At 41.4% G+C, this 17,047-nt stretch overlaps 1 protein-coding gene across 2 annotated transcripts in view; it reads left to right on the plus strand.

Moving 5' to 3' along the window:
• PDE10A (phosphodiesterase 10A) overlaps nt 1-17,047 on the plus strand; it is a 368,478-nt gene that overhangs the window by 148,233 nt on the left and 203,198 nt on the right. The gene's annotated exons all lie outside the window — the stretch shown is intronic.

Consider the following 17,047-nt stretch of genomic DNA (forward strand, 5'->3'; position numbering starts at 1 on the left):
GGCGCCTCTGCTAAAAAGTTAATTTGCCTGGAACCATGTTTAATTCCCATTTAGTCAATTCCCTACATTTATCACCAGAGGTGGTAGGAGGTTGTTCATATAGGGAAATTCTGCCAGTTGTACTCAGAATTATAGCAGGATGGTTAGAAAGATCATTCCTTCCACACTTTGTTCCAGTGTAATAGTGGCTGAGCTTACTTACATACCTCAAATGACAAAAGTAAATTAAGAAATTCCTTTTTACTCCAGTAGTCACACTGGAATTTTTCTACCTAAATTCTCTCTTATTCTGCTACAACTTTTCTGGTTGGCACAGATAGAAGTGTGTGGTAATGAGTCTCCTTGAGAAGATGATACCACTGAGAAGGGCAGTATGTGGCCATTGGCCTGAAAACTGGGGTTGTTTCCCTACTTTGGCTGCAGGTTCTGCTCCTGCCTTTGAAAGAATCACCATTTAATCCATCTGTGTGTTCGTTTGCCCTTTTTAACACCAAGGAAAACCTCTTTTTTTTTTTTTTTTTTTTTTTTTCAAGTCTCCCAGGGTGCTGCCAGGTTTCAGTCATTAAACTTCAGATCTGTGAATGGAAGGCACTATTAGCATTGCCATTTGATTGTATTATTATTTTTATTACTGTGGTGGTTCTGTAGCAAACACAATGCTTTATAATCACTATCCTAAAGAAATCACATTTCACAGAGAAAAAAAAAACATATGTAGTAGTTACAAGCAGAGCTGCTATTAAATACCAGGCTGTTGATAATTTTCTGCTGGCATCCAGTGTCTCAGAGGGTTCCCCTTATTTTACTGACTGTGGCTGGGAGCAGTAATGAAGAGTGACTGCAACAAGAGCAGTGGCTCTGAACGGGCTCCTCCACCATCTCGTTAAAAGGACAAGCAGGGCCACAGGCAGCAGATCTAGAAATAATGGAGAGTGGTTCCCCAAGGTTTTGTGTCTTTGGGGAAGGTCAGGTGTGGTCTGCAGCGTGGTGGGTTCTGAACGTCTGACAAGGCTGGTACTTGGCAGGCATGTTTGCTCTCAGAGGAGGCGTGAACGGAGAGGCAGCCCTGCTCTCCCCCTGATTCACTGTGCAGAGACCTCCTGCATCGTGGCTCAAACGGGGAGTCAATAAAGCCAACTTTTCACCCTGCATGCCCCTGAGGAGATAAGCCCTTTTCATTTCAGCATGAGCATAATTTGGACAATCTGGAGAGATTTAAAAGACTGTAAATTCCCTTCCACTTATATTGGTGTAGTTTTGTGGTCTTCCATGGGGTCCCTTATCATTTACACTAATAGAAAGGAGAGGTGAATCAGACCCTATGTGCTTTGCTGACTGGGAGGAGACAAAATTAAACACAATGTTAGTGTTGCCTCTTCCTTCCTATCCCCATTTCCCTGTGGTTATCCTGTTAAGCTATTCTGAGTAGCTCCTTCTCTTTGACTCCGTCTCTCACTTATTTTACAGTCTTTGTGTCACTTCTTTTTAATAGTCCAGAGACCATTGTGAAGGACCTATTAGAAACACCTAGGTTTGATAGCTATATCATTTGAACTTATCTGGGCTTCTATTTAATCTCTGTTCACTGTATGTCATGATGAAGAATAATGTGGGAGAAAATGACGTGGCTCTTATTCAGTAGTGTCTCGATTCTTTTCTCTATTATAAAATGAAATGAATAACAGAGTTTAGATCTTGTCTCTTTTGATTGCTTAATTCATTTTATAACTGTGTATTTGTTACAAAGCTTTGGCAGGTATATTTGGGAGAAACTCTGACCCAGTTCTCATCCACATGGGCAGAATTTTGAATATTCTTACTAATGCACTTCATTTATCATGGGATTTTCTGTTCTTACAATTCATTTTATTGTCTGTGAAGTTCTTTGTGAGGAAGGTAACGTTAACAGCATCTCAGTCAGCAGGTACGTGGAGAATTGTGAATACAGCGTGATGCAGTTCATTGTAAAGCAGTAAGCAGGTTTCACAGGTGTACTGTCTTATGGCCACGTGTTTGTTCCTCAAGTACCTGTAATCACATCCTACAGGAAAATGTTTTTAGAAGACATGTTGGAGAAATGAGTTCCTTTTCTAAGTACATTAGGAGTTGTATAGCTGCTTTTGTTTTTTTTTTTTGTGAGCCTTACATTTCAGGTGCCCAAGGTTGTCCCCATGGCATTAAAAAAATCACAAAAATAATGGCTATGTAACATTTTAAATTTATGGTCATTTTCATTTCTCACATCGCTGAGCATCTTTTTTTGCAGTTACCAAATAATGTCATTTGCCTTTCTGGACTCAAACAGCTGAACAAAATTTCCAGGCAAAGCAGGCTGAGCAGGCTGTACTAATGAGGACAAGTAAACGATGGTGAGAGTTGTGTATCTCTGACACTGCCCCACATGCCAGCAAAGAATATTCAAAACCCTATATTGCTGCACTGGTGTGTGTGTGTGTTTGGAGGGTGTGGTAGGGAAATTAAGGGAATGGGGCAAAACCCCAAAGCGGCACTATTTACTTGTAAATCAAATGTTCTCTGAGGGGGTGGGGTCCGTGAGCCCAGTGCTTAGTCATGCTGTGTTCCCTCTGCTTGTCTGCCTCTGTAGTGGTTTGCTTTGGCTTGTTTCTCTCTCTCTCTCTTTTTTTTTTTTTTCCTCATACATCCTCCTCTCACATGAATAGCCACTGAAAGGTCTTTTTTTCCTTCACATGCATAGCATGTCCCTATGTTCATGGGATGATGTTTACCTATATTTAAGGAGGAGGCTGCCTTTGTTTCTGATACCTTCTTCCAGAAATGAAGCTGATTATGTTTTTGAGTTTTTTTGGGTGTTTGTTGTTGATGTTGTTTTTAAATGCTCTTTTTTTTTTTTTTTTTTTTTTTTTTCCCTGCATGCTGGAACGCTGTTAGACTCATCACATTTCAAAGAGATTTAATGCAGTTCATTACAGCATTAAGTAATTACTCATCAGTTGTGGCAATAAGAAAACTGATATGTAAAGAGAATATGTTGATAATGTAGGAGATATGGAAATTTCAGAAATGTCACGTTAAGCTGCTTTTCTCACTCTTTTTAATGGATAGTAGTGTAATTTCCACCCTCATTCGGACCCTTTACTGATCTCTGCTTATTTTTCTGTTAAGAGTATTCATTGCTTTCTTGCTGGGTGTTTTTCTAAGCTAGTATGCCTTCAAGGTGGTTATTTCCATTGTTTGCTGGTGTCCTCTGTCGATATTACTACGTGGTTTTCCCACTGTGTCTAGGTAATAACACCAAAGGGTCTTTGGGGCTGTTAAGTATGATAAGGCTATCGCTGCAGAATTCATTCGTGTTCTCCCTTTATACATGTTGTATGGTAGTTGTTGGGAACGTTTGAAATAACTTAATCTTTATGGTCTGTTTCATCGTTTTTATTAGGTACAGTCTCTGTTCAGAGAAAAGAAAGATCAAGAAACTAAATTCAAACTAAGTGTCTGGGGCTCAGAAAGCAGCATAAAATGTCACCAACATAACAGCCCACTCCCCCCCCTCCCCACACTGTTGTGCAGAAAAGCATTAAATGGCTCTTCTGCCCTGTGCGCTGAATGCTTGCCTCTAATCCCAAACATGGCCTTTTCTATTTGGTGTCTGCCTTGAACCAGACACTATCCAGATGTGGACTATCACTGTTTCAGCAGGCTGTAAAACAAAAGGAAAGGAAAAGAATTCAGTGGAAGTGGAAAAGTTTTGCTGGTCATATTAAACTCACTGTCAACACTTAACGATATGGCACTGCAGCTCTGGATGTAACTTTTCCTCTCGACTTGGTTTGGATGGGCTTTAAAAAAAATAAAATAAAATGTAGGGTGCTGTTTTGTTCCCCTGATACAGCTGTGATCACTGAAACAGACAGAACTGAAGTGGTTTGTCCAAAATCATTGTTGGGAACAGATTACAACATGGTTTGACCTTACAAATATTAGTTTCTAAAGGATAGTTTTCCCAAGTGTAGAGGGTGTTTGCTGTATTGTTGGTGCATTTATTGCCATTTTGCTTGCTTTGTCTAAGATCATATTTTTAGGGTTGAAACGAGCATAACGTGAGGTTGGAGTAAAAACCTGTTCGTGCCAACACAAATGAGATTTTTATCACTGACTTTCGAGAGGCTGAAATTTCACTGTTGAATCCTGTATGCACTTCGCTGCTGTTCAAACCAGGCTGACGATAATTTATTGCTCAAAGAAACCGTGTTGCCTATCTCGCAAGTTTTATTTTTCACGGCAGTGATCCTAACCAGACCTGTGGTCACAACACTGACGCTGCGCAGGAGGAAACCTCGTAGTACAGCACTTGGCAATTCACGAAGCAATTTGGCATATTTGTTTAACATTGCACTCAGTGTGTTTGTGGAATTAGTGGCATTTTTTTCCTATTTAGTTTCTTTGTTTTTATTGTCTTGGTGATGGGTTTCAGGCTGAGTAGGTAGGTTTGCCAGAGAATTTCCTTTGCTGTTTACACCTGTTACATAAATCCTTGGCATTGAGCTGTTTTTCTCAGCTGTGGAGACACGTTGGTGTGGAATTCACGAGCAAGGAGTGTAATGCAGTAACAGGACTCTGCTTGTAATGCCATCTAGCCAAGGGTCTCCCAAGGGATGAAGAGACAGGGCTCACGGCCACAGTGGTCGCTGCCACTGATTGCTGCATATTTCAGGGGTTGTTCTTGCATAAGAACGGTATTAGATATTTGTTCATTTCTTTATGTAAAAACTCCAGCTTAAGTCTGAGCTTTGGGAGTCTACAAATCAGGGAGAAATGCTTGGCCCCATGTTCCGCAGGCCCCTGAGGCTTTCTTTTTAGTCTCGATACTGTGCAGTGCTCATCCACTTGAGAGCAGTGGCTCCAAAGAGGGATAGCAGAAATGTTCCTGGATTGAAGCTCTTAAGGTCTCTCTCTTATGCCTTGTATGCAATATCAAGCAATCCTTTCACTTTGACTACTTGGATTTTCACTTCCTATTTTTTTTTACTCCTTTTTTTATCTTTATTTTTTTAAAACATTCATTATGGGCCTCAGCCTGTGTGTTGTGTATCAGATAAGAACTCTCCTACATCTTCTGCTTTAGAGAGATGTAATGGGATGGGAGAGACAGGATGTTTGGGTCAAGTTTCTGTTTGCTCATCAGTGGCACCTTGGTAGCAGCAGTGTAAGTAGTGGTAACTTTCCTTGATGATCTACTGGACATGAAAGAAGAGAGGAGAGATACTGGGAAAAAGCTTCAATTTTTGTTCTGCAGTCTGGGCTGCTTTGGTCTGTGCATAAATCATGTCATACAAAGTTGCTGATAAACTTCCTTAAAGGTCTTTAAACAAGAAAGAGCCAGAAATGTAGTCATACTGAACATTTGTAGCTCACCGAGGACAGCAGTGGACATGAGCTGATAAGATGGAGAAAGTAATGATCCTGGATTCCTCCCTGAGACTGCAGCATATGCTGACCTGAGGTTACCCTCTGGCCTCTGTGCTGCAGCCAATGCTTAAACCAGAATTGGTCTTCATTTGATGGAGAAGTAGAAAAGGTCTGTACCTAAGGTGGGAAGTGACATAAGTGGTGTTTTTTTTTTTTCTTTTTGTTTGTTTGTTTGTTTGTTTGTTTGTTTGTTTTTTGCTTTGTGCAATTAATTTAAATAACTTGTGACCTGAAATTTTCAGGCTTGTAACTGTGTTCATTTTGTGTGATGAAATACGGCCCATCCAAGAGATATTTGCTCAGGAATTTTTGGTGATCCACTTAGCTTAAACGGAGAGGGGTTTGGTTATTTTCCCATAAGAGGATAAGCAAGGGTACAGCCAGCATCTCAGCTTCAGAGATCCTGTCCCTGGCTGCTGTCACCAGCCTCCTGACTGTCAGAGGGCTGGGGCTGAGCATGCGGCACCCTCTGCCCTGCAGTTCTGCAGAGGAGCAGGAATCTTCCTTCTCGCTCACAAGTCAGACAGTGCACAACCCAAAAGCCAATATGTTCCCCGTACTGTGCGACAAAGGTTGGGTCAGGGTCAGTTAAGGTTCTGTCTGCAAATTCAGTGCTGAAGATTTTTGGAATTGCTTCAGTGATTATATGATTGATGCTTCTCTGACAGGGTGGTGGCAAGGGATTTACAGTGTTTATCTGGTGTCTGGAGTTGGATTTGGCAGGGCTGGTCTTTCCAGATCTGAGGAGCATTTCAGAAGTGCAGGTGTAGACTTTCAGGTCCCACTGTTCAGTGCTGGCTGGCTGTTCTGGTTGTACTGTTTCCAAAAAGGTTTAGAAATGGCTGAACAGCACTATTGATGTAGAGTAGTGTCCAAATCAAGTACAGATAGAGCATCTGCAATCCCACCCTCCAGTCACAGTCATGTTTTCTCTCAAGGAACTGTTATTTATGTTGTTTGTTGATTCGATTCCACTTGTAATGGTACAGCACAATGTTCCTCAGGCAAGGTTTGCTTGGACTGGCACACCTACCAGTTGGAGTGCAGGGATGCTGGCCATTAGCTCTGTGCAGAGAGCAGATCTAAAGCCCAACACATTTATAGGTTCAGCAAAGTTAGATCTGATGGCTTCAGGCGGTGTTTCAGCCCTGAAACACCGCCTTCTGGCCATGTTTTATAAGTATTTTAGAGGAATGATTGCAACGGGACAGCTTGGGATGGAGCAGGCGGTGGTTACTGAACAATTGAACATCTGCACCAGTGCCCTCCTGAGTCACCTCCTCCGCTGGTTTGACCTTTGAGATCTGGGCTGACTTCTTTGTTGGAAGATACATGCTAAAAGAAGTATTTGTCCACAGCTGGCATCGTACTGTATTTTCAGACGGCCGAGGACATACCTATGTGCTTTGTCATGGTCTTTTGGCATGAAGCTCCACAGACGAGAATGCCACTGAGCATTGCGCTCCCTCTACCTTGTTTTCTTTTGCTATTTCAGCTGACCAAGGTCGTCTTCGCTTCCTGCTGCAGGCTGTTCTGTTGTGCGTCTAGCCATTGTTCGATGCCTATCAGCTCCCTATCGAGTGGGATGATTCCTGAGTCTACAGACCTTGGGATTTCTTTGAGAGAAGGCATAATTTATATCCCAGATTTTGTTCTCCTGTGTGTGTGCTGTTAGAGCCCTGTTCTTTTCATCTTCCTTTTTATGCACTGCCCTTGTGGATAATTGTCTTTGACTAGTTGGCTGTGACAGGCAAGATGAAGTCTAGGAAGACACTATAGTTTTAAAATGAATGTACCTATCTGGAAATTGGAAGTAACTGAATGAGCTGGACCTTAGTTATTCTCATGCTATAGAGAAATTCATGAGATTATTATTGTTGTTATTATTATTATTATTATTAAATGGAGGTTGCTTGCTCTTTTTCAGTATGCCTTCTGGTCTTTGAAAATGAAGGATTCAACAGTTGAACATTTTAAGCAAAGCTAACGTACCTTTTATTTTAATTTACATAAATGAAAACCAATTGTCTTAAGCTGCTTCTTCCAAGCCAGATGCAAGCGGTTTTGCCTAAAAGGCTAAATATCATGAGATTCAAAGTTGCAATAAAATGAGAATGGGAGAAGTGGGGGGAATTTAGCAATACCCAAGATATTGTTTAGTTCAAAGCCCCATTGAAATAAAGCAAGCCTTTCCAGACTTCATGAGGAATTTGATCTGGCCTGTATGTAGGTAACAGATACATAAATTATATTAAAATAATTTCTTACCATGAAAAAAAAATGATCCTGTCATGTTGTGAAATCATCTAAACCTTTAACTTTATTTTAGTCTAATCTGATGTTATTTCGGGGGAAAATTAACACTGTATAATTAATACCTCACTTATAAGTAGAAAAAAATACCTTGACTTCAAGTAATTTTTAGTGATTTCGTCTTGAAAACATATTATGCAGAAATTGGTAAGGATCACACTTAGTTTTAAAAAAGACTATAATTCCTGATCTGCTTTTGTTTGGTTTTGTTTTGTTTTTAAAGGGTAAGCATGGTTGACGAGTTCAGACACCAGAACAAAAGACTTTCTGCTAATCTTTAGTTAGGAAAAATCACCAGTGTTGGTTTTGATTCTGTTTTTAATAAACACAAATGTTGATGACAGCTTTGTTTGGTTTTCAAGATTGTCTGTCTGTTTCTGGTGCTTTTCCTGCTTGGGCTCAAGGCTCCGGAGCGTTCCTGCGGTGGGCTCCAAGCCCTCCAGAGCCGGTGGGGGCTGCAGCGCCCTGCTCGCAGCTTTGCCTGCAGTGCAGTGAACTCGGGCGCTCCTGCAGTCCCTTCAGGAACGGCTTACGTAACTTTGGACATGCCAGCAGTATGCTACGCTGAGAAATAGTCTCTTGCCTGCTTGCTCGCCTTTTTTTTTTTTCCCTTTTTTTTTTTTTTTTTTTTTCCTTCTCTCTCAGGGATTGCATCATCCGCCTGTATTTCACAGCTTGGGCAGCAGGGGAAAGGAATGGAATAAATCAACATGTTGCTTTTATCAAGTAAACCTTTGTGATGTGGCCTGGTCAGAAGAATTTTGTATTCTCTCTATCTAAGCCGTCGGTAAAGAATGTTTCGCTGCCTTTTTCCTCTCAAGGATTTTTTTTAAGGCTTTCCAAATCACATTATCAGAATGTGTGATAAGCGAAAAGGCTATGTTTTCAACAGTTTGCAAGACTTAAAGCCCCTTTTCTCAAAACTGAGAGTGTCTAACAGCTAAAATGAAGTAATTTGAAATTCTCCTCATTCTAAAATTGTGGTGGGACCGGTGCCTGTTTCTTCGGCGAGCGCTATCCCTCCAGAAAGCTGCTGCTGGTTTAAGCATGGTTAATGTGGATTTGCAGCGAGGGGAGGGAGGGGAGGATCTGCCTCAGTACTACCCAAAGCTACAGGAAGCCAGCTGGGTGCAAGAAGGCCATCAGCTAATAATGGCAGCAAGGGCAACTCTTTCAGAAAAAGTCTTGGGATTATGATGTCAGGTTTTAGCAGGCAAAAATATTTTCAGCTCTTCTAATGTCATAGAGCAATGAGCAATGACTACAGTCACAATATCAGTTTTCACCAAGGATTACCTCATTCCACTTGTTTGTTACTGCTGTTTTTCATGTTTTCCACTATCTCTTTAATTTATTTATTTTTTATTCAAGCATCCAGTAAAAAGGAAATCTCTGCTTGGCTTTCAAGATCACCCTGACTGATGTCATGTTAATATACGTGCTGTATACCAAATACAGTTGGATCCTTTTGATCCCTTGTTACTGAAATCTCTCATTGGCTTTCCAGAAGACAAGATCAGGGATAAGGTTTGTTGTTGCTGGGTTTTGTTTCCCCCTTAGGCGGATTGATACATATTAGCTGAAGATCCTAAATCAAAAAGCAAAATAAACTTCCTGGCAATCCTTTAAGCTTGAAAATACATTTTGATATTGGAGGGTGAGTAGGTATAGATTTTTTTAATCTCTCAGAGCTGCTTCTGGATCAAACGATTCCATCTACAGAGCTTACAACAAGAACTGCAATTTAGAATAATTTACTCTAATGCTTTTGCCTTCTACCAAGCCATTGCTGAAGCTCAGTGGGGGATGGAGGGGGGATCTATAGAAGGCCATACCTATGGCAAAGAGGAATGAAACTACTGTCTTCTGAGAGACACATACCTGCTGGTGCTGCTAAATGCTAGACGTGTCTGTCTGCTGTGCTACTGGGCTTTAATGGAAAGAGACTGGCTGTGCAAATAGCATTTTTTTTTCCCCCACTATAGCACAGGAGCTCAGGAAGGACAGTGGAAATGAAACTGCCCTCACTGCGGAGAAAAAGGGGGTTAGAAGTAGCCACTATGGGGGTCCCTTTCTTTGAATTGTTCTTGGTATTGTAGGCTTCCACTCTGAGTTATTCATGTTCAGGTATGCCCACATTTGATAAACCATTGTCATCTGCAGGCCTGGACTTGGAGGTCTTGGTTTTGGTTCTGGTTTTGATTTATTCTTACTAAGGAAATTGCAATGCGTTGCAATTGGGATCTCATGTTTGAAGGGTTTTTCAAACACACAATTCCGTGTAGGGTTAATATTTATACTTCATTTAAAAGTCCTTACCTCTGTTATTTAAAAAAAGTGCTTTAAAAGATTAAAGCAAATGGTTTCAACTAGTCAATTTACTTGTAGCTTTTGTGGCTTTATTCATTTTTGCTTTTGTACCTCTCAGACTGGCTAATAAAAAGTAGGTATGCTTTTCTTTTCTGGTAAGCAATTCCATGTTCCTTGTTCAGGACACAAATTTTGTGCTTTAAAAGTTGACTTTCTGAAGAAGTAATATTTTCATTTTCCTTTACCTCATTGCAAACCATGTTCCAGGGGCCAATTTAACTTGTCAGTGTTATTTTAGATGTAGACTTTGTTAAATATCTACAAGCAAATTAAAGTCATTCATGTAAGTGAGATATTTTCTCAAGAATTTGGCTTTCAGCACCAGAAATACAGGAAAAGAGCGCCAGAGGCTTTACTGCGTTGGAAGGAGAACACTGAAGTGCCAGTGAAGTAGAAGATACCTTCATATAAAATAAAATACCAGAAAAAAAAAAAAAAAAAAAAAAAAAACACTTTCTGCTGTATCCTTTGCATTTGGTTCACTTTGCTGAGAAAGGAAGTGTTTACTTGAGAAAACATCTGGGTTTTATTGTTTTTTAATTCATTGTGGACAGCCTGATGGAGTCTGGAACCACTTAGAATGTCACAACCTTTCATTGTCACATGCAATGTGGAAACGAAATAAAGAGAGATCCAAATTGCAGACTATGTAGCCCAAGTTGTTAAATTTGCTATGTTCTTCCTTCATAAGAGAGCCCTTTTGGAACAAATACAAATTTGTAGTGACAGTCCTTAAAATGCCTTTTTGTTCCTCTGAATACTCCTCAGTAAGCCTCAGTCAGGTTTCTCAGGACTAGGGAAACATGACCAAACCTGGGGAAAAAAGAAAGTGCAGAACCCAAAGTGCCCCAGCGTCCCTTCTCTCATGAAGGCAGACAAGATGAGAGAGCATAGGAGACTATGCTCTGTGGAGCATAGGAGACTGTGTTCACTCTGTGTCTTTGTTTGTTTATTTGTTTTCCACATTGTTCTGGTCATTTCTGTCTACTCCAAGAAGTGAGACCCCAGGAAATTAACTCATTTACAAGATCGGCCCAGCTTTGCAGGCTGAAGTCTGAATTACTTAAATTAAGCTTTATGATTTTTAGAACCATGCCTGGATTTTTTGGACTTCCACAGAATGAACCTTCCCATTTCTAATGACTCATTTCTAAGAAAATGAGATTAATATAGGCAAGCTGATCGATCTGGAGCTAGCTGAATCCAATAATTTCAGTTTATTTATTTCTAATTTTCAGTTGTAAAGGTAATTTGCCCACCTACATGAGTATGGTGACCAGATAATTCATTTCCAGAGCAGATAGTTTGATTCTCACTCCTCCTTTGAAGCCTGTGAGGTTACATCAGAAAATAATTTGGACAAGTGCATCCATTATATCCTTTTGTTTAATAAATATCTGCAAAAGAATTCAGTATTGCCTTTCTCCTCGTGTTCCCATTCTTTCCTCTCTCTGTTTCTTTTTAAATAACACTACTTTGTATCAGTTTGTTGCTAAATCTGGTGTTCTTGTCTACGGTAACACATTCTGATGACAAATGCTCTGCATATTAATGCACAAAATCTTCGTTTTGAAACAGCTATGTTGTATGTTTGTGTGTATATAGCAACCCTAATGGCCCTAAGCCACGAAAGCATAAAAATCAAAAGCTGGTGTACATGCAGCATTGCTGACACAGGACCAAAGAAAAGGAAGAATCTGGAAAACAAAGGCAGTGCATACCTTCCACCCACATGTCCAGCCCTTACCGTTACTGCAAAGCCTGTGCACTTAATTAGCAGAGAGCAAGTTTGCCCTTCTGCACTCTCTTCCCCGGCTCCTTCCCCACGCAAGACACGGGCAGTGGCAGGTATTGGCTACAGCATTTAGTCGGAGCAGGAGCAATGGGTAATCGGAGTGATGTTGCTGTTGGGCAGAACTGAGGCTAGGATTTGTGGTCCGTGGTTTGTGGTGCTTGTGTTCATAGCACAGTACCCTCGTGTAGGTGGCGGATTAGGAAGCGTGCTTTGGTTAGGTGGGCACACTAGCAATACTGAAGACCCTGTGACTGTAGTTTCACAAAGCACGTTAATTGCCTGGTTTTATTGAAAGGCAGACGAGTGAGGACGGTTCAGTCAGGCAGAGATTTCCCACTAGCAGGAGCAGAGGTGGGAGGAGAGCTTTGTCTCCCTAGTTAGCACGGGCCCTTGGAGTGAGACTTTAATGTGATGCAATCCTGAACAGCACAGTCAGTTCCCTCCCTTCCCACCCTGTCTCCTGCTGAGGATGGTGCAGGATTTGCTCCAGGTCAAGTTAGGGAGTGGGGATAAAGCAGAGTTACTAATAAAAATGCAGATTACCCTGTATCTTCGCTTATTGGAAAATAATTGGACCAAAAATGTATATACCATATTTGAATTAAGACAAACAAAAAATTGCTTGTAAGCACAATTTTTCTTTGAAGCCCTTGTTGTAGAAAGTCTGCTTTGTCAGTATCTATGAGGTTTCTGTCTTTCTATGGGGTTCGGTTCCTCCTGGAGCAGGATGGAAGACAGACTACAGTTTTTTTTATTTTTATTTTTTATTTTTTTTATTTTTTTTTCTAGTGGGGAGGAGAGAGGACAGCAAAGTGTGAGGCTGAGGAGCAAAAAAATGTAGGTTTCAAAAGGAAGCTAGAGACCAGATGGGAAGGTGCCATAAGAAAAATACGAATAGAAGAGAACAAAAGGAATTGCTCTATCCAGCAGCCTGGGTATATCTTGATATGAAATACTATGGGTGCTGAATCCACGTGTGAAAGGCACATGTTTTGGCAGTGGTATGATGCAGGAAAGGTTAATATGTAAAAGCTCGTTACGGTGTTATGGCTGCAGGTCCTAATTCACTGTGGGTCTGAGGCAAAAGCCCACCTTTTAGCACAAGCATAGTCCCCGTGGGCTTCGCAGGTCCCTGTGTGTGTGCAGGGTGAACATGACCCTAGCTGCTTTGTGGGGTATCAGTCTAGTCCCTTGTGAAACGTGCATATATTTCTTCCCTGTAGCTAAACCACAGCACCATCCTACCACGTACAGGTGATTTGTAGATGATGAAGGCCAAAAGAGTTGTGTGCTTGTCTAATCCAGCTTCCTGGATTAATCCAATTCCAAGGAGTCTGAAGCTTGTTTTCAGATCAAGATACAACCTATGAACTCTAAAACCATAGCAAGAGACTGCAGCGTAAGGGAAATATTTTGGTTCTGTCTGTGGAGGAAGGACTGAGGGCTGTGCCTGTGTGTTATTCTCCCAGAACTGCACACAGCTGCAGGTCATGGGCTTTGCATTTCTGTGTATTTTCTTATGAAAAAAAAAAAAAAAAAAAAAACCAAAAATAGTTCTGCACAGTGAGCAATTGGCCTTTTTAATTGTAAACTCCTGTTTACTTTTGCCATTGGAGTTTTTCCCATTTGACCAGTAGTTTAATAGTTCAGGAATCTCTCACAGGTTACAATCTGATTGCTTGCTGTTGAATTAGAGACTCGAGTCTGCCTCTTTCCTTCTGGTATGACACTACTGCAGCCTGTGTCAGTGGGCGCTGCTTGCCCATGTGACAGACTGGTGATTCCAAGGCTGATTTTTGTTTTCTTCCATCAGTGGAAAAAAGTAATTGCATGTTTAGCTGCCGTCATGAATGGTAGATTCCTTTCTCGCAGAATTGTTTGTGAGGTTTTAGTCTGAATTTTAAATACTGTTGGGAAAGTAGCTCAATATGCAAGCAGATTATTTTGTGAGCCAGACTTGATATCGGTTTTTTCTTAACAACTTTTCTGCGAAAGCATTCTGTCTTATGAGGGGGCAAAAATGATTTGCATGCTGCCCCTGTGGCAGCCTAACTCATCAACAGGATTATAAACTGTAGCTCCTGCTAGTTCTTATTCTAGGTAGTAAATAAGTATGAAGCAGTTAATGGGCAAGCACTAAAGAAAGTTCAGGTCCATCACACTTCAAACTTCACCGGTGACATAGCTCCTTGATACTGAAGTTTTGTGTCCTGTTTTAAAGAAATAAACTTTCCTTCTGGAAGCGCAGTCTTGATGCTGTTTGGAGCAGCAGCAGTGAAAGGTCTTCTGGCAAATTAAAAAACAAACAAACAAACAAACAAAAAAAACAGCAGCAAGAGCGTTTAATATGATCTTCACTGAACTGAAAGCGAGAGAGTTTTCAGACTCTTCCATGCAGCCCCGTTCCCATAGCGATGGCACTGATGCTGTATACTGACTGATGCAGTCTCTGACCAGTCCAACCTGGATTCAGCATTGGATAAGATTTCTAGTGGCTTTGCTGAAAGACTGGCGTCTATTGTTGTCTGTGGATGTGTACAGGAAGCTCCCACCCAAATATCAGGAGCAACACGAGGATGCTTGTTTATAAACGTAAGCCATCAGTGATGCCCATCGTCATCTAGAGTCAGCTGGGCATCCTGTTAGCTGATGGGGAGCAGCAGGTAGGGAAGGCATATAAAAATTTCTTCAGGGGATTTGTTTGCTTCCCAGTCTTCAAATGAGGACAGTGTTCCCCTCCCTGCCTCCTCGGATGTCCATGAATATCTGTATTTAGGATGCAGCAGCACCAGCGATGCTGCATTTCTCCATGCTGGCCCCAAGTCCTGCTGGCCCACACTGTGCCAGCTGAGCTGCAGTGCTTGCTTCCTCCTGAGCACGCTGTGCAGCACCGTGCCTCCTGAGAGCCCTCTCAACAGCAACGTGGGGACAAAGCTTTCAGACAAAGGAGGAGGCAGAAAAGCTCTGCTCCTAGCAATAGATGAGACTTATAGTCTTTGTTCTTGTTGCTTACTTTCTTCATTCTTGGTACTGCTTTTCTTCATTTTTATTCATATTTGCAATTTTGACTCGCAGTAAAATTCTTTGCTTCAGAAGGCATTTGCCTTGAGCTGCCCCGATCGGGAGTGAAATGGGCGAGTCAAACCTGTCTGTGACTGCCAGACGTGGTGTAGCAAACGCCATCACAAACCCCTTTCTGCTCAGTTTTGTTTGCTGTGTTTGGGGTTTTGCTTTGGAGTTTTTATTAGGCTGGAGAAGATGACTAAGGTTTTTAATGTTCCCACTTTTCCAAACCCTCAACAGAAGTTTAGAACACACTTAAAAATGTTTCTGCACATTCAGTCCCTAGGAGTTAAATAAATAAGTTGGGCTAACCACTATTTAACTTTCTCCTCTCTCTCTCTCTTTTTTTTTTTTTTTTTTTTTTAACTGGAAGCCTATGACTGAAAACTCTTTCAAAGTTCAGTGTTGTCATTTTTTTGTTTCTCTGTAGAATGGCCCTGTGAGGTACTGAGTCACGCTAGAGAGAAACTCTCCATTTTATTGCGCTGTTTGGGAAATGTGGCAGTGCATTACCAGAAAAACTTACTTGTCTCAAGAAGCAAAAACAACCAGTTTCCCCATACTAGCTATTCTGCTGAACCAGACAATAAGGAAATGAAAAGAGTTGCCTGTGAAAGGGAGCTGGCAGAGCAGAAGAGCTGGCTGGGTTGAGAAGTGTGTGCGCTGGCTCCTCACAAGCAGTGTCTCAGGGTGAGGGATGGAGGGGATTGGGGTCTCAGGGCAGCCGATGCATCCCCACACAAGCAGGGAAGGGATCAACATGGGGATGTGTGGCATCGGCAGCCCCACAACCTCCTCTTGGCAAAGGAGATGTGGAATAGTGCTCGGTGTGGTTTAACGGGGTACACCTTTAAGACCATGATCCAAATCCTACGAGCCCAGGTGAACATTAAAAGCTAAGAGGTCGAGAGTTGCTCCTGTGTAGAAAATAGGCCACCTGCAATTTCATCCACTGTTGGAAAGGAGAATATATGTCCCCAAATCCAGAAGCGTCCAGACTAGATGTTTGGGGAATTTTATTTATTTTTATTTTTATTTTTTTGTCATTGTTATGGGAAAGCTCTGATTTCTGCAGTATTTTATTTGTTTCATTCCTTGATAAAATGTTTGCTGCCAGTGTTTAATAATGATACTCTTATGACCAGACCACTATACTGAATGAAACCAGTTTATGTTCTGTATATTGAAAGTACAGGAATCCAAAAGCAATCATCTCAGATTCAGAACTGATGCAAAGGGATTGTAGGGTTTGCTTTCCTTTTTTAACACCATACCTGTAAAGGAGATAGCTGCATGTATTTACTGCCAGTTGGCACCCATTAAGGAAGTTGCTGAGGCTCCCCATCATTACAAAATCTAAGTATCATGTGAATTGCTTCTGAGAAACTTAGAAACTTGCCACTTTTGACAATATAATCTCGCTACCTGATGAAGGTGGTGAAATCACCTAACGATGATGCAGGGAAAATGGAAGTGCTAACAAGATAAATACACGTGGGAATAAATCTGGAAGATCTTCTCCCAAACTCAGAGCTGACAATCAGAACAAGGACATGTGTAGTGCTGCCCTGTCTGTGCTATGTCTGGGCTGCAGAGCTCCTAGAAGCTTTGAAGTCTGCTGTATGTGGCTGTCCACATTACTGCTCATGCCTGTGTGGCCAGAGTATGGGAAGATATTGCTATGCACTTTGGCTGACCATTGAGTTACGTTCTGATGAAGACAAGATAACTCCTTGTGCCTTTACAGATTCAAAATACATTACCTTTACCTAACCTCCTGTTGCTGTCTCACCTGTGGGTGTGTGTATTCAAATGGTGGGCCATGTCCTGTGTAACAGGACAGCGTGTGTGAGCCCTAATGGGAGTTCATGGAATGTAAATGACCTTTTGAGTGTTTCACCAGGAATATCATCTTTGAGTGCGCTTGTCTTTTGCAGGCTGAGCCAGAACATTCATCTTTTAATCCATTTCACTGCAACAAAAATATGCAGAGGAACTGAAAACACAGAATAGTCTCCCCACAGCTCTTTATTAATAAACACAGAGGTCTCAAGTGGC

Source organism: Oxyura jamaicensis, chromosome 3 (genome assembly GCF_011077185.1).
Source record: "Oxyura jamaicensis isolate SHBP4307 breed ruddy duck chromosome 3, BPBGC_Ojam_1.0, whole genome shotgun sequence".
In the NCBI taxonomy this organism is placed as follows: Eukaryota; Metazoa; Chordata; class Aves; order Anseriformes; family Anatidae; genus Oxyura; species Oxyura jamaicensis.